Source organism: Cherax quadricarinatus, chromosome 44 (genome assembly GCF_038502225.1).
Source record: "Cherax quadricarinatus isolate ZL_2023a chromosome 44, ASM3850222v1, whole genome shotgun sequence".
NCBI classification, from domain to species: domain Eukaryota; kingdom Metazoa; phylum Arthropoda; class Malacostraca; order Decapoda; family Parastacidae; genus Cherax; species Cherax quadricarinatus.
The window spans coordinates 21,210,595-21,229,453 of NC_091335.1; positions in this window are offsets into that span (position 1 = coordinate 21,210,595).

Sequence of the window (18,859 nt, forward strand, 5' to 3'; positions counted from 1 at the left end):
TCAACCTTGAGTTTTGGCCTTTTTCAAGCTTGGTGGCGCTGGTGGCTTCCTGCTTCCTTGTTGTCTGGCACAAGTTACGAGGCAAGTGTGTATCAATAATGCTCATTTTCTAGACAAGTATAAACTGGGTTATGGCTTCCGTGGGCACGATGCCTTGCGATGACCCCCGGGTTATTGCCTCCTTGTGGTTACCCGTCCAAAAAGGTGACCTCTGGGAAAATCCGTGATAAAAAAGACAAGACAGAACTCCTAAACTTCAACTGGAGTTTGACAGTTCTTTCTTGTCTTCTCTGACAATGACTGGGCGGAAAACATGATGTGGAGATGTGGTTTTTGAATATAAGAAAAATGTAAAATGTATTGAAGGTTCTTGATATGAGGGCCAGAAGTATTGAACTTGAAAAAAAAAAGTCACGTAAAATTTTAAAATTAAGATTTAAAGGGCCGAAATGCAAATGTTTATCAGTTTCAAGGATAAAGTACACCAGAATATTTCAATTAAAATTACTGCTAATTTTACGGCCAGGGATCTTCGTCCTAAGAAACAGTAACCCATCTTAAACTTGATTCCTTCCCATTTCCAAGGCGCTTTTCCAAATTAACACGAGACGAAGAAATAAGTCGTAAAGGTTTCGCTCAGGGATGTGTGTATGTTCGTCGGTCCCAGACAAGTTGTACAAGAATGGTATACGGTACCGACAAGATGAAAATTATGACACATGTGCAACATCTGGGTATCTTTATTGTAGACGTTTCGCCATCCAGTGGATTTATCAATACAAATTCTAGAAGTGTATACAAAAGATGAGGTAATCAGTCCCTCAGCCTTGGAGTTGGTGTGAAGAACACCGTAGTTGTGAAGATTCGTGCAGAATCTTGTTGCTGTGTCACATCTCTAAAACATCATGTCCCTGTCCACCTTGTTTATTCCTCTCAGTATTTTATATGTCGTTATCACGTCCCTTCTATCCCCCCTGTTCCCCAAATTCGTCTGGTCGATTTCCCTTAACTTTTCCTCGTAGGACATACCCCTTAGCTCCGGGACTATTCTTCTTGACGTGTTTGACCACTGGTGCTTTATACTCCAATATAGATGAAATTAAGACACATGTGCAACATCTGGGTATCTTTATTGTAGACGTTTCGCCATCCAGTGGCTTTATCAATACAAATTCTAGGACATAACTTGAAGACAGTAGAACTATGTACAGAAGATGAGGTAATCAGTCCCTCAACCTAGGAGTAGGTGCGAAGAGCACCATAGTCGTGGAGATTCTCTGAGAATCTCCACGACTATCTTCTGTACATAGTTCTACTGTCTTCAAGTTATGTCCTAGAATTTGTATTGATAAAGCCACTGGATGGCGAAACGTCTACAATAAAGATACCCAGATGTTGCACATGTGTCTTAATTTCATCTTGTCGGTATTATATACCATTCTTACACTCCAATATAGGCCTGACGTTCACGGTGTACAGAGTCCTTACTGAGGTGTCGAAACACAATTCTTAGGTTTGCTAGGCGCCCATATGCTGCAGCAGTTATTTGGTTGATGTGCGCCTCAGGAGATGTACCCGGTGTTATACTCACTCCAGGACCCCTTTTTCCTTGAGTGAGGTTTGCAGTCTTTGGCCTGGTATAAACCTTGGTAATAAATACTGACAAGTTGGTTTGCTTGCGTATCTTTCTAAAATCAGTCTTTGGCCTTCCTAGCCTGTACTCTGCAGTCTTCTTGACCCTTCACAAATCTTCATGACTTTGCACTTGGTGGTTTAACTCCAGGAGCCAGTTACTGGACCAGGATTGCAGCCTATCCAGATCCCTTTGTAGTCCTGCCTGATCCTCATGCGATTGAATTCTCCCCATTAACTTCAAATCGTCTGCAAACAGGGACACTTCTGAATCTATCCCTTCCGTCATGTCATTCACACATACCAGAAACAGCACCGGTCCTAGGACTGACCCCTGTGGAACCCCGCTCGTCACAGGCGCCCACTCTGATACCTGGTCACGTACCATGACTCTTTGTTGCCTTCCTGACAGGTATTCCCTTATCCATTGCAGTGTGTTTCCTGTTATTCCCGCCTGATCCTCTAGCTTTTGCATTAATCTCTTGTGTGGAACTGTATCGAAAGCCTTCTTACAGTTCAAGAAACTGCATCTACCCCCTCCCTTCACTTGTCTTACCGCCGTCGTAAAACTCCAGTGGGTTTGTGACACTGGATATCCCTAACCCTGAAAACGTGCTTGTGTATGTGTGGACTCACCTAATTGTGGTTGCAGGGGTCGAGACTCAGCTCCTGGCCCCGCCTTTTCACTGAACGCTACTAGGTCCTCTCTCTACCTGCTCCATGAGCTTTATCATACCTCGTCTTAAAGCTATGTATGGTTCCTGCCTCCACTACCTCGACTATTCCACTTCCTGACTACTCTGTGACTGAAGAAATACTGTGTGTGTGTGTGTGTGTGTGTGTGTGTGTGTGGAGGGTTAGGGGAGAGGGAGAGGGGAGGCTGGAACAGGTTAGGGCTAGTGATCTATCTTTCACAGCAGACACATAACCTCTATGGCAAGATTAAGGTGTTCTCTTAAGTGTCTTAATAACTCAGTGAGTGCAGGTATCAGAGTCTTCCTGCACTCCTCATACCTTTATAAGTGATTACTGGAAGTGTATGTGGCAGCGGTGGGCGTTTTACAGCGGTGGGCGTTTTACAGTGGTGGGAGTTTTACAGTGGTGGGAGTTTTACAGTGGTGGGAGTTTTACAGTGGCGGGTTACAAACATTACACAGGTGTCAAAGTCTACTCAGGAGTGAACGACTTTGCAGATACTTTTTTTTAACTGATTGAACTTTTTGAAAATTGAACTTTGGGAATGTTCCCCCTGGAGTGAACTTTTTCAGGGAGAGTGAACTTTTTCAGGGAGAGTGAACTTTTTCAATGAGAGTGACCTTTTCCAAGTGAACTTTTTCAAGGAGAGTGAACTTTTTCAAGTGAACTTTTTCAAGGAGAGTGAACTTTTTCAAGTGAACTTTTTCAAGTGAACTTTTTCAAGGAGAGTGAACTTTTTCAAGTGAACTTTTTCAAGGAGAGTGAACTTTTTCAAGTGAACTTTTTCAATGAGAGTGAACTTTTTCAAGGAGAGTGAACTTTTTCAAGTGAACTTTTTCAAGGAGAGTGAACTTTTTCAATGAGAGTGAACTTTTTCAAGTGAACTTTTCAAGGAAAGTGAACTTTTTCAAGTGAACTTTTTCAATGAGAGTGAACTTTTTCAAGTTAACTTTTTCAAGGAAAGTGAACTTTTTCAAGTGAACTTTTTCAAGGAAAGTGAACTTTTTCAAGTGAACTTTTTCAGTGAGTGAACTTTTTCAAGTGAACTTTTTCAAGGAAAGTGAACTTTTTCAAGTGAACTTTTTCAAGGAAAGTGAACTTTTTCAAGTGAACTTTTTCAAGGAAAGTGAACTTTTTCAAGTGAACTTTTTCAAGGAAAGTGAACTTTTTCAAGTGAACTTTTTCAAGGAGAGTGAACTTTTTCAAGTGAACTTTTTCAAGGAGAGTGAACTTTTTCAAGTGAACTTTTTCAAGGAGAGTGAACTTTTTCAAGTGAACTTTTTCAAGGAAAGTGAACTTTTTCAAGTTAACTTTTTCAAGGAGAGTGAACTTTTTCAAGGATAGTGAACTTTTTCAAGTGAACTTTTTCAAGGATAGTGAACTTTTTCAAGGATAGGGAACTTTTTCAAGTGAACTTTTTCAAGGATAGTGAACTTTTTCAAGTGAACTTTTTCAAGGATAGTGAACTTTTTCAAGTGAACTTTTTCAAGGATAGTGAACTTTTTCAAGGATAGGGAACTTTTTCAAGTGAACTTTTTCAAGGATAGTGAACTTTTTCAAGTGAACTTTTTCAAGTGAACCTATTCAAGGAGAGTGAACTTTTTTTCACATTTATTAACTCTCAAACAAAAAGGATGAACTTTAGAGAGTCGGGAAGTGTTCACTTGAAGTCAAACTGATGTCAGAGACTTTACTGATGACGTCAGAACTTGTGGTGGTAGAGTCCATTAAAAACGTCTGGACCTGTGGTGGTGGCATCCATTAAAGACGTCTGTACTTGTGTTAGTGGCGGTAGCGTCCATTAAGGACGTCTGGACCTGTGATGCTAGTAGTAGCTTCCATTAAGACATCAAGATCTGTGGTAGCGTCCATAAAGGACGTCAGGACCTGTGGTGCTTGGGGTAGAGTTCATAAAGGACGTCAGAACCTGTGTTGGTCTTAGTGTCCATTGAGGACGTCTCGACCTGTGGTATTTGCAGCATCCATTAAGGACGTCAGGACCTGTGGTGGTGCTATCGTTCATTAAGGACGTCAGGACCTGTGGTGCTGGTGGTATCGTCCATTTAGAACGTTAGGTCCTGTGATGGTAATAAGAACATAAGAATGTAGGAACACTGCAGAAGGCCTACTGGCCCATACGAGGCAGGTCCTTACCAAACGATCTCTACCTAAAGCTACCCAAGAAATAAATCCCGTACCCCATGACACCAATCAAACCCAGCCCCTCCCACTCATATATTTGTCCAGTCTCTTCTTAAAGCTACCCAAGGTCCTAGCCTCTATCACCCCACTAGGAAGGCTGTTCCACGCATCTACAACTCTGTTAGAAAACCAGTACTTACCTATGTCCTTTCTAAATCTAAATTTATCTAACTTATATCCATTATTCCTGGTTCTTACCTGGTTCGACACCCTCAGTACTTTATTAATATCTCCCTTGTTTATGCCTGTCATCCACTTATACACTTCAATGATATCTCCTCTCGTTCTACGCCTCTCCAGAGAGTGGAGATTTAAGGCTTTAAGTCTATCTTCATACGGGAGGTTCCTTACACAGTAAATCATTTTAGTCATTCTTCTCTGTATGTTCTCTAATGAGTCTATGTCCATCCTGTAGTAAGGAGACCAAAACTGAGCAGCATAATCTAAATGAGGCCTCACTAGTGATATATAGAGCTGTAAAATAACTTTTGGACTTCTGTTACTTATACTTCTTGAGATAAATCCAAGTAATCTGTTGGCCTTGTTGCGCACACTAAGGCACTGCTGTCTTGGCTTTAGATTTCTGCTTACCATGACTCCCAAGTCTTTTTCACATTCTGTATGATCAAGCTCTACTTCACCTAGATTATAGCTTCGAGGGTTATTTCCATTACCAAGGGCAAGTACCTTACACTTATCCACATTGAACTTCATCTGCCATTTTTCAGACCAAGACATTAATTTGTCCAAATCCTCCTGGAGTTCATTGACGTCCTCCTCAGAGTGAATTATATGGCCTATCTTTGTATCATCAGCAAACTTACTCATGTCACTCGTAATCCCTTCATCAAGGTCATTAATGTAAATTATGAACAAGAGAGGGCCTAAAACTGATCCTTGTGGAATGCCACTAGTGACTAATCCCCATTCAGATTTCACTCCATTAATGGTAACTCTCTGCTTTCTATTGGTAAGCCATGCCTCAATCCATGCTAGAACTTTACCTCCTATACCATGAGCTGCCACTTTTCTTAAGAGTCTCTTGTGAGGTACTCTATCGAAGGCTTTACTAAAATCCAAATAAACAATATCATATTCCTTATCACTGTCAACTGCCTCAAATGTTCTATTGAAGAACGTCAGTAAGTTTGTCAGGCAGGAACGACCTCCCGTGAATCCATGCTGAGATTCATTTATCAAGTTATGCTCTTCAAGGTGACTTCTGATAATGTCAGCTGTAATTGATTCTAATAACTTGCCCACTATAGATGTCAGGCTTATTGGACGGTAATTTGAAGGAGTGGACTTATCCCCTGATTTGAATATAGGAACCACATTAGCCATCTTCCACAACTCTGGCACAACACCGGTAAGGATGGACGCATTGAATACACTCGTTAATGGCTGACTAAGCTCTATCTTGCATTCCTTAAGTACCCTGGAAAACAACTCATCGGGTCCCGGGGACTTATTTTGCTTCAGTTTGTCTATCTGTTTAATAACCATGTCCCTCGTGACAGTAATATTAGTTAACTTAAATTCATCAGGAACTAAATAATTGTTAATTACTGGAATCTCATTTACATCTTCCTGTGTAAAAACTGACAAAAAATAGTCATTAAATAAGGAGCACATTTCCAGTTCGTTATCCGTCAGCTGTCCATTCCCAATTTTCCGAGGTCCTACTTTTTCCTTCACCTTCGTCCTATACACTTGAAAGAACCCCTTTGGATTAGTCTTTGATTCATTAGCAACTCTAATTTCATAGTCACGTTTAGCCTTTCTAATCGCCTTTTTTACTTTCTCTTTTAAGCTGAACATATTGGTCAGTAAGGTTAACCTCTCCTCTTTTGATGCGCCTATAAATTCCCCTTTTCTCCCCTAACAGATGCTTTAGCCTCCTGTTAACCCATTTGGGATCGTTATTATTAGACCTAATTTCTCTCTGGGGAATGTATATTCTCTGGGCACTGTGTACATTATTAAGAAAACAATCATAAAAGCAGATCCCTTCATATTCATAAGTATGATTATCGTCAATAAAATCATTAGCTAGATAACCCCAATCAAGATTAGACAGATGTTCCCTAAGTCCATTATAATCGGCAGAACGAAAATCAGGGATTTTTACTGTATTATCATTATTCATGCATTCCCAATTAATGCTAAAAGTGATGGATTTGTGATCACTTGCGCCAAGCTCTTCAGTGATCTCCAGATTATTCACGAGTGTTTCCTTATTTGACAAGACTAGGTCTAGCAAATTATTACCCCTGGTAGGCTCAGTTACGCTCTGTTTCAGAAAACAGTCCTGAACTGTTTCCATAAAGTCACTGGACTCTAGATTACCTGTCAAAGAATTCCAGTCAATTTGACTAAAGTTAAAGTCCCCTACTATGACTATGTTACTGTGTCCAGAAGCCCTAACAATTTCGTCCCAAAGAAGTCTCCCTCTATCGTGATCCAAGCCTGGAGGTCGGTATATTACACCTAGAATTAGTTTTTCTTGACCCTCCACGAACTCTACCCAAACAAACTCTGTTGCTGCTCCATCTATTTTTATACCAGTTTTTATGCAACAATTAATATTTTCTCGAACATACAATGCAACTCCTCCCCCCTTCCCATTACATCTATCCACATTGGACAACTTAAATCCCTGAATATTACACTCAGCAGTCATATCCCGACTCTTTAAATCATACCACGTTTCAGTTAATGCAATGATATCAAAGTTCTCAGCACATGCTACCAAACGTAGTTCATTAATTTTATTTCTTGCACTTCGACTGTTAGCATAAAATACCATCATATGTTTTTTCTTCTGCACATTTTTCCTATTCATCTTTGTTTTTACACAATTTCTGAAATTATCATTACCCAGAGTTACTCCATGACAGTTACTATTAAGATTCTTAATATCAGAGCATAAGTCAATATATCCATACTCATTATTTATCATTTCTAAACCCATAGCGTCCATTAAGGACGTCAGGACCTGTGGTGCTGGTGGCAGCATCCATTAAGACCGTCAGGACCTGTGTTAGTGCAGCGTCCATTAAGGACGTCAGGATTGTGTTAGTGGTAGCATCCATTAAGGACATCAGGACCTGTGTTGATGTTAGCGTCCATTAAGGACGTCTAGACCTGCGTTGGTGATGGTGGTAGCGTCCGTTAAGGACTTCAGGTTCTATATTTATGGGAGGCCATGAAGTCACTTCCTCAGGAAAGGTTGGTCCCGGACCCTCTCTCTCTCGACACCACCATTGATGTCATGTCATGTGCCATTTGTTGGTCTAATGACCAGCGGTGCCACGCCTCAACTGCCTCGTTACTATCCTTCTGAATGCTGGTCGTTATCATTGTGTGAAGGCATGCAGAGGCGCTCTCTTCAGGGCTCTCAGGTTCTTGTAGTCTTGACGTGTATTGTAGAGGATCAGGTGAGCATCGTAGACTGTAGAGAATCAAGTGAAGATCGTGTAGAGGATCAGATGAGGATCGTGTGAGGGTTATGAGGACACTGTGGTATTGGTGATGGTACGCCATGTGTACCATGAGCACCAGTCTGTGGTACTGGTGATGGTACGCCATGTGTACCATGAGCACCAGTCTGTGGTACTGGTGATGGTACGCCATGTGTACCATGAGCACCAGTCTGTGGTACTGGTGATGATATGCCATGTGTACCATGAGCACCAGTCTGTGGTACTGGTGATGGTACGCCATGTGTACCATGAGCACCAGTCTGTGGTACTGGTGATGGTACGCCATGTGTACCATGAGCACCAGTCTGTGGTACTGGTGATGGTACGCCATGTGTACCATGAGCACCAGTCTGTGGTACTGGTGATGGTACGCCATGTGTACCATGAGCACCAGTCTGTGGTACTGGTGATGGTACGTCATGTGTACCATCAACACCAGTCTGTGGTACTGGTGAAGGTACGTCATGTGTACCATCAACACCAGTCTGTGGTACTGGTGATGGTACGTCATGTGTACCATCAACACCACTCTGTGGTACTGGTGATGGTACGTCATGTGTACCATCAACACCACTCTGTGGTACTGGTGATGGTACGTCATGTGTACCATCAACACCAGTCTGTGGTACTGGTGATGGTACACCATGTGTACCATGAGCACTAGTCTGTGGTACTGGTGAAGGTACGTCATGTGTTCCATCAACACCACTCTGTGGTACTGGTGATGGTACGCCATGTGTACCATGAGCACCAGTCTGTGGTACTGGTGATGGTACATCATGTGTACCATTAACATCAGTCTGTGGTACTAGTGATGGTACGCCATGTGTACCATGAGCACCAGTCTGTGGTACCGGTGATGGTATGTCATGTGTACCATCAACACCAGTCTGTGGTACTGGTGATGGTACACCATGTGTACCATGAGCACTAGTCTGTGGTACTGGTGAAGGTACGTCATGTGTTCCATCAACACCACTCTGTGGTACTGGTGATGGTACGCCATGTGTCAGTCTGTGGTACTGGTGATGGTACATCATGTGTACCATTAACATCAGTCTGTGGTACTAGTGATGGTACGCCATGTGTACCATGAGCACCAGTCTGTGGTACCGGTGATGGTATGTCATGTGTACCATCAACACCAGCCTGTGGTACTGGTGAGGGTATGTCATGTGTACCATCAACACCAGTCTGTGGTACTGGTGATGGTACATCATGTGTACCATGAGCACCAGTCTGTGGTACCGGTGATGGTATGTCATGTGTACCATCAACACCAGCCTGTGGTACTGGTGAGGGTATGTCATGTGTACCATCAACACCAGTCTGTGGTACTGGTGATGGTACATCATGTGTACCATCAACACCAGTGTCAGCATAGTTGCTGATCCCCTTATATGTGTTGTATAGCGTATTATAGTACCATCCATATGCTTTATATAGAAGATCCCTATTAGGCCGAGTGACTGTATGACGTCACGGGATGCAGCGTGAGTGACGAGCTGCCTCGTTCTCACTCGACGGATAGACATAGACAGGTGAGCAGACAGGCCTGGGCTCCCACCTCTCATCCACAGTCTGACAATATATAGTGTTACCATCCAACAAGGTGTTTACCTTCAACCCTCGTATCTCCTTAAGAACCCCTACGACAAATTGGTGGCAATGGAGGGCCTGTAATCCTGACGATTACAGCGATTTCTGAGGATAAATTTCTACTGGGCCGGTCGCCATCTCCTGACGCTAGGCCGACCTAGCCAGCCAGCTACCCCGACCAAGCTTTTACCAGCCAATACAATTTTCACTGGTCAGTCTTTGTATTAGTGTTTATCTGCTTATTTGCATCACTCTCGAGGGGTTGACCCGAGTTTGCAAAATTAGCCAGCAACCAGTCTGTGGTGAGGGAATCAGTCCAGCCTAGCCTACTCCATCCAGCTTTGCCTGCCAAGCCAGCTTTCCACCCCTACTGTGCTCATCGTTAGAAGTTATCAAGCCATTCTGTGTGAAAGGTTAAGATAAGCCAGCCAGCAACTAACCCAGGTGATTAACCGAGGTGACTAACCCAGTACTCAAGCAAGCCACGTGGGTACAGTCTTCATCGCTTTGTGCTTCAAGTTCCGAGCCATTCTGAGTGCTTTTTTCATCCCTGTGGTGTTGTGGTATTTTGTGGGTTGTTTTAAGCCGGCCCGGCTTAGAAATATTTTCGCGCCAGTGTGGGTGTCCCCAGTGAGGCTTACACCGTTCATCCCATAGGCCCACTCACCATGCGGTCTCACCACTGCCCGGCCTCAGCCCTGCTTCAGCCCACTCACCAAACCATTGCCATTGTTATTGTACTCTTATTACGGGTACTAGCACCATATTTTAAGGACCACATAGGGGGTCAAGAGCTAGAGTGTGTTCTCGTCAGTGGTGCCACCGTTGAAAGCCTCCTGTGTGAAGTCCATTGTCGATTTAAGCGCAAAATTCTACGAACACGTGTGCAGAGGACAGTAGCCAGCCGCAAGACGACATAAACATCCTCCACCACCATCCACCACCTTCCCCCTAATTCTTCACCAAGGCGCTACAGTGATAATATTTTTCAATGAGACATTTGCGAGTGTTGAGACATTGCTTTTTGTGTTTCTAGTGATTTCTTAGTGACATTCAGTAACTCTTGATTAGACTCAGTGTTTATTATATACTGTTTGCAATATTTTTTTCTCTTCTTAATTCAGTGTTAATTTTCGTGCATAATTTCATGTCTGTTCTCTAGACTCATGACCAATATCTTTAGAGGTCTTATAGGTAAAGCACTTACGGTGTACTTAGATGAGGTAATCGTCATGTCCGAAGATGTGGATACACACCTGAAAAGACTTGATATAGTACTTGGTAAGCTTGAAGAAGCCAATTTAAAGATCAAACTGTCCAAATGTCAATTTTTCAGATCAGAAATTAAGTTTCTTGGTCACGTAGTCACTCCTAGAGGGGTTACGACTGATCAAAGTAACGGCAGTACTAAATTTTCCAGCCCCAAAAACTGCTGATGCTGTAAGATCCTTTGTGGGTCTAGCAGGTTTCTACAGATCTTTCATTGCTAATTTTTCTTCAATAGCAGCTCCTCTAACTGAATTGCTTAAGAAAGATGCTCCTTTCGTTTGGACCTTCCGTCAAGAAAGAGCATTCCAGACACTAAAAGAAAAGCTAACATCCGCTCCCATTTTGAAATTCCCAGATTTTTCTAAGCCCTTCTATTTGACAACTGATGCTAGTTCAATTGGCATAGGTGCCGTACTAGCTCAGAAGACTGATGGCAAGTACAACGCAGTTGCATTTGCTAGTAGAGTCCTTACGAAGGCTGAACGTAATTACACAGTAATGGAGCAAGAAGCTTTAGCAATAGTATGGTCTTTAAAGCACATCCAAGACATTATTTACCAGTACCTTGTTCATCTCTTGACAGACCATGCACCTCTGATACCTTTATTCCAGAACAAACAACCTACTGGAAGGTTAGCCAGATGGACATTGACTATCCAAGAGTTCAATCCCACTTTTGAACATTTACCTGGCAAGTCAAATGTAGTTGCAGATGCTTTATCGTGACACGTTAGTGTAGTAACTGCAGATCCTCCATTTACTGCCGAGGATGTAAAGAATGCCCAAAGAACAGATCCCATGTGGTCTGGTGTGATTCGATTCCTGCTCCAGGAAGATCTTATTCTTACTGTGAAGCCACCAGCACCCATCAGTGACTTTGTAATGAGCCAAGAATTACTGTATCGGACAGCTGAATTGGGTACTCCAAGCAGAAGAGTTTACCAGTTAGTAATTCCACAGTCACTAGTGAACGTAGCTCTACAGCTAGTTCATGATGCACCAGGTGTTGCACACCCTGGTATGGATCGTTCTGTGAAACAAGCCAGAATGAAGTACTTTTGGCCACGTATGGCAACTGACATTTCAGAGTATGTTAAGAAATGTAGTGTTTGTATGAAACATAAAGGAAATGTCAATGATCCTAATCCAATCCAAGTGTACCCAACCATTACGACTAACCATACCCCGACCACTAGCGAACCATGGGAAAGAGTTGCCCTTGATTTGTTAACCAATTTTAAATGTTCCCTCCAAGGCAACAAACATCTGTGTGTTATGGTAGACCATTTCACCAGATATTGTGAGTTAGTTCCTATTGCAGATAAGACTGCTGAGACAATAGCTAAAGCATTTAAAGAACGCATTATCTGCAGGCATACCACCCCTAAGTCCTTAGTAACAGATAATGGAGGTGAATTCTGTAATGAGATTCTTGAAAATTTGTGTACTTTGTACAAGATCGCTAAATCCACCATTGTTCCTCATCATCCTGCCAGCAATGGGTTAGCTGAACGAACCAATAAGAAAGTACTTGATGTCTTGAGAGCCACTATCAACCCCAATAGTGAAACTTGGGATGAAGTTATACCAGATGTTCAATGTGCCATAAATTCTGCTTACAATGCTTCCATAGGTGATACTCCACATTATGCATTGTATGGTGTAGACAAGCATTTACCCTATGAGTTGCTATATTCCACACCGAAACCCAATTACAACCCTGATGATTTCGTAGCAACTCGTACAAGCATGGCTCAGTGTGTTTTTAGAAGAATCCATGAAACACTTCATAAATCAACAGCAGAATTTACTAGAGTAACTAATAGCCGTGCTAAACCATCAAAAGTTAAAGTAGGTTCGAGAGTAATGCTGACAAATTTCAACAAAACATCTGAAATGCCTAAGCTCGATCAAAAGTTTGTTGGCCCTTATCGAGTTGTAGAACATATCTCGGGCAATAAGTATAAGGTTAGAGAAATTAGTACTGGTAAGTACAAAGAATCGCATTTAGATCATATGAAATTAGTATGCGATGTTGATGACATTGCTACCCAGACTAATGTGACAGATGCTGAAAATCCTCTTGACTCTGTACCCTCTACCTCAAATACTCAGTCAGATAATCAACCTGAATGTCGTTACTCCTTGCGTACTCGACAGGTAATGAGAAACCCACAAGTATCTTTTGTAGATACTCGTTCAGATCTCCCTCAGTCAAGGCATGTATTAGCCATTGCAGAGGAATTCGATCCTCCCAGAGATGATAACCATTCTGCATATGTAAACCTCACCCTCGCAGAATTGGGTTTAAATGTACATAGCCTGTATAATTAGATATCCAAGATGAAGGAAATTGTCAACTGTGTGCTTTGTTATTAACTGATCAGTTTTGTTCAAAATTTTTTTTTTTTCGTGTTCACGTTCCCTCCGTATTCTGAGAATTTGACAGTAATGATCTGAGTGCACCAGATTTGCTTTGCTGTTAATTTCACCTTGTATATATATATTTATTTCCTCAGAATCCGTAGAGTGCATGAATACAGATCGATCGATCAATTCCATCCATATTATACCATGATTTGTTCTTATAAGTCATAATGCATTACGTTAAAACTTAGTACGTTAACATCCATTACGTAAAATTATGTTAACATCCATTATGATACCATCCATTAGTTCTAAGTGATATATATATATATATATGAATTTGTTATTGTATAGAATCAGCCCAGAACCACCTGCCTGTTCAGCCTATAGTATAGTAGTGTATGTTGAGATGACATACGTAACATGACCGAGCTGTCAGCATAGTTGCTGATCCCCTTATATGTGTTGTATAGCGTATTATAGTACCATCCATGTGCTTTATATAGAAGATCCCTATTAGGCCGAGTGACTGTATGACGTCACGGGATGCAGCGTGAGTGAGTGACGAGCTGCCTCGTTCTCACTCGATGGATAGACATAGACAGGCAAGCAGGCAGGCCTGGGCTCCCACCTCTCATCCACAGTCTGACAATATATAGTGTTACCATCCAACAGGGTGTTTACCTTCAACCCTCGTATCTCCTTAAGAACCCCTACAACACCAGTCTGTGGTACTGGTGAGGGTACGTCATGTGTACCATCAACACCAGTCTGTGGTACTGGTGATGGTAGGTCATGTGTACCATCAACACCAGTCTGTGGTACTGGTGATGGTACATCATGTGTACCATCAACATCAGTCTGTGGTACTGGTGACGGTACATTATGTGTACCATCAACACCAGTCTGTGGTACTGGTGATGGTACGTCATGTGTACCATCAACACCACTCTGTGGTACTGGTGATGGTACGTCATGTGTACCATCAACACCAGTCTGTGGTACTGGTACCAGGTGTACCATCAACACCAATCTGTGGTACTGGTGTTCAGCAGGTAAGTGTTCATCAGTCAGACTTTATCCTCTGAGAAATACTTTCAGATTATCCTTAAAAAGTTGATTCGTATCACCTATTTCGTATTACCTATTGTTACCATTCTGGAAAAATTCCCTGATTTTGCCTATTGTAAATAACTCATAACCAGTTAAACTTGTTAAAACTCAACCATGCCTTGTTAAAATATAAATATATAAAAGTAGTCAACTTTTCTTCTGGGGGAGGAACTTCCGGTTTGGGCCTTTCACTGGGCGAGGAACTTCCGGTTTAGGCCTTCCACTGAGCGAGGTATCCGGTCTAGGACCAGCAGCTGGAGGGTCACCTTTTCACACCTAGGTGTTACTTCCGGTTTTGACCTTGACCTCGCCCTCGAGACTACCTCACCCTTGACCCCCCCCAACCAGTACCCCCGCCCCACGACCCCCCCCTTCGCGACCCCCCGCCCCGCGCGCCCGCGCGCCCGCGCGCCCGCCCGCGCGCCCGCCCGCGCGCCCGCGCACCCGCGCGCCCCGCCCCGCCGCCCCGCGCGCCCCGCCCGCGCGCCCGCCCTTCGCGAGCCCCGCCCGCGCCTTCTGCTGCGCCTTCTGCAGCGTCGTCCGGATCGCCCCCGCGCCTCGAATTTTTTTCCGATTTTTTTCGAATTTTTTTTGAATTTCATTTTCTTATGCTCTCCATCTCCTCGGATCAAGGTTTTTGGATTCCCCCCTATGGGGTTTTTCGAAATTCTCCATCTCCTCAGATCAAATTTTTTGGGTACCCCTCCTTTCACCTCCATCCCCAAACAATTTCTCGAAATCAAATTCTCCATCTCCTTGGATCAAGTTTTTTTTGGGTACCCCTCCTTTCACCCCAAATTTTCTCGACAATACCATGACTCCATCTCCTCGGATCAAGTTTTTTGGATCCCCCCTATGGGGTTTTCGAAATTCTCCATCTCCTTGGATCAAATTTTTGGATTACCCCTCCCACTTTCACCCCAAATTTTCTCGACAATACCAAGACTCCATCTCCTTGGATCAAATTTTTGGATTACCCCTCCCACTTTCACCCCAAATTTTCTCGACAATACCATGACTCCATCTCCTCAGATCAAATTTTTAAGGTTCCCCCTCCCACTTTCACCCCCCCAATCCCAAAAATTTCTCGATAATACAAGTTTTTGGATTCCCCCCCTATGGGGGTTTTGAATTTCTTATGATCACCTCGGATCAAATTTTTGGATTACCCCTCCCACTTTCACCCACCCCCCAACCTCAAATTTTTCTCGATAATACCAAGTTTTTGGATTCCCTCCTATGGGGTTTTCGAAATTTCCTCGGATCAAAGTTTTTGGAATCCCCCCTCTGGGGGTAAGCATTCAAAATAGACTCCTCCTATGGGGGCATGCTTACTACAGGTCTAAAAGTTTCCTCTCATTAAGTCAAATGAACTAAAAGTTTCCCCTTATTATTTTAAAATGAACTAAAAGTTTCCGCTCATTAAGTCAAATGAACTAAAAGTTTCCTCTCATTAAGTTAAATGAACTAAAAAAAGCGTTTACTCGGCGGTCAGTGACGTCACGCGCACACAGGTTGAATCAGGTCGGTCCTTTTAGTTCATTCAAGATAATAAGGGAACATAGTAGTGACGTCACGCGCACACAGGCTGAATCTTATCGATCCTTTTAGTTAATAAGGGGACACAGTACATCAGAAAGGCACATTTTTTCGTTAATACCCACAATTTCTTTACAACACAAGTCTAGACATTTTTAACTATTTCATCTCAGGTCACTCCCCCACGAAGTAACCTCCTCCCCACCCTCCCGAACCCTCACACTCCAACCAACACCTCACAATTTTCACTCATAACCCCCAATTTTTCTCGTTTTAACCCTTTTAGTTCATTAAAGTTAATAAGGGGACACATGCATCAGAAAGTCACCACATCGCTTACATCCACTTTTCGTTAAATTCACTACTCACAATTTTACATATTACGAAGTTAAATACGCACTTTTACTTTGAACATCTTCAAAACACTCATAAATCATTTTGAATACTCACAAAAACATCATTCGAACACCCCCAAAATCACCTCTGAATACTCCCAGAACACCTTCATAAGTACTCTTGCACATCATTTGAACACCTTCATAAGTACTCTCTTAATCATTTGTACACCTTCAAAAAACACCTTTGAATACTCACATAAACACCCTTGAACACCTTCAAAACACCTTTGAATAACCTCAAAACACTTTTGAACACCTTCAAAACACCCTTGATCACCTTCAAAACACCCTTGAACACTCTCAAAAACAACATTTGAACACACTCAAAACACCTTTGAACATTTCCAAAACACTATTTGAGTACTCCCAAATAAGATTTGACATCTCTAATTTATCTGCACTTACACATTTCATTAAATTACAACTCATCCCCTCAGTCTCCAGACTAGGCATTTTCTCGTTTTTACCCTTTTAGTTCATTAAAGTTATTAAGGGGACACAATACATCAGAAAAAAGTCACAAAAACTAACTCAAACACTTTACTTTGAACACCCCCAAAGTACTCTCATAATCATTTGAATACTCACATAAACACCCTTGAACACCTTCAAAACACCTTTGAATATCGTTTTAAACTAATTTCATCACAACCCACTTATATCATCTTTTTTCGGTAACTCTAATTCGACTACACTACCCTCATCAATTACCAACAAAATTTTACACGTTTTAACTAATGTCATCACTGTAACCAAGATTTTTCACAAAAAAAAAAAAACTCTATGACACCTAACACACACGCACACACACACCCCACAACACCCACAATTTTTCTCGTTTTAACCCTTTTAGTTCATTAAAGTTAATAAGGGGACACATGCATCTGAAAGTCACCACATCGCTTACATCCACTTTCGTTAAATTCACTACTCACAATTTTACATATTACGAAGTTAAATACGCACTTTTACTTTGAACATCTTCAAAACACTCTCATAAATCATTTGAATACTCACAAAAAATACCTTTATACATTTCCAAACATCACTGAAATACTCCAAAAACATCATTCGAACACCCCCAAATCACCTCTGAATACTCCCAGAACACCTTTATAAGTACTCTTGCACATCATTTGAACACCTTCATAAGTACTCTCATAATCATTTGTACACCTTCAAAAAACACCTTTGAATACTCACATAAACACCCTTGAACACCTTCAAAACACCTTTGAATAACCTCAAAACACCTTTGAACACCTTCAAAACACCCTTGAACACCCTTGATCACCTTCAAAAAAAACAACATTTGAACATTTCCAAAACACTATTTTGAGTACTCCCAATTACACCACTGATTACTACTAAAACACCGCTGAATTCAATCAAAACACCCTTCAACACCTTCAAACACCCTGAACACCTTCAAAACACCTTTGAATAACCTCAAAACACTTTTGAACACCTTCAAAACACCCTTGATCACCTTCAAAACACCCTTGAACACTCTCAAAAACAACATTTGAACACACTCAAAACACCTTTGAACATTTCCAAAACACTATTTGAGTACTCCCAAATAAGATTTGACATCTCTAATTTATCTGCACTTACACATTTCATTAAATTACAACTCATCCCCTCAGTCTCCAGACTAGGCATTTTCTCGTTTTTACCCTTTTAGTTCATTAAAGTTATTAAGGGGACACAATACATCAGAAAAAAGTCACAAAAACTAACTCAAACACTTTACTTTGAACACCCCCAAAGTACTCTCATAATCATTTGAATACTCACATAAACACCCTTGAACACCTTCAAAACACCTTTGAATATCGTTTTAAACTAATTTCATCACAACCCACTTATATCATCTTTTTTCGGTAACTCTAATTCGACTACACTACCCTCATCAATTACCAACAAAATTTTACACGTTTTAACTAATGTCATCACTGTAACCAAGATTTTTCACAAAAAAAAAAAAACTCTATGACACCTAACACACACGCACACACACACCCCACAACACCCACAATTTTTCTCGTTTTAACCCTTTTAGTTCATTAAAGTTAATAAGGGGACACATGCATCTGAAAGTCACCACATCGCTTACATCCACTTTCGTTAAATTCACTACTCACAATTTTACATATTACGAAGTTAAATACGCACTTTTACTTTGAACATCTTCAAAACACTCTCATAAATCATTTGAATACTCACAAAAAATACCTTTATACATTTCCAAACATCACTGAAATACTCCAAAAACATCATTCGAACACCCCCAAATCACCTCTGAATACTCCCAGAACACCTTTATAAGTACTCTTGCACATCATTTGAACACCTTCATAAGTACTCTCATAATCATTTGTACACCTTCAAAAAACACCTTTGAATACTCACATAAACACCCTTGAACACCTTCAAAACACCTTTGAATAACCTCAAAACACCTTTGAACACCTTCAAAACACCCTTGAACACCCTTGATCACCTTCAAAAAAACAACATTTGAACATTTCCAAAACACTATTTTGAGTACTCCCA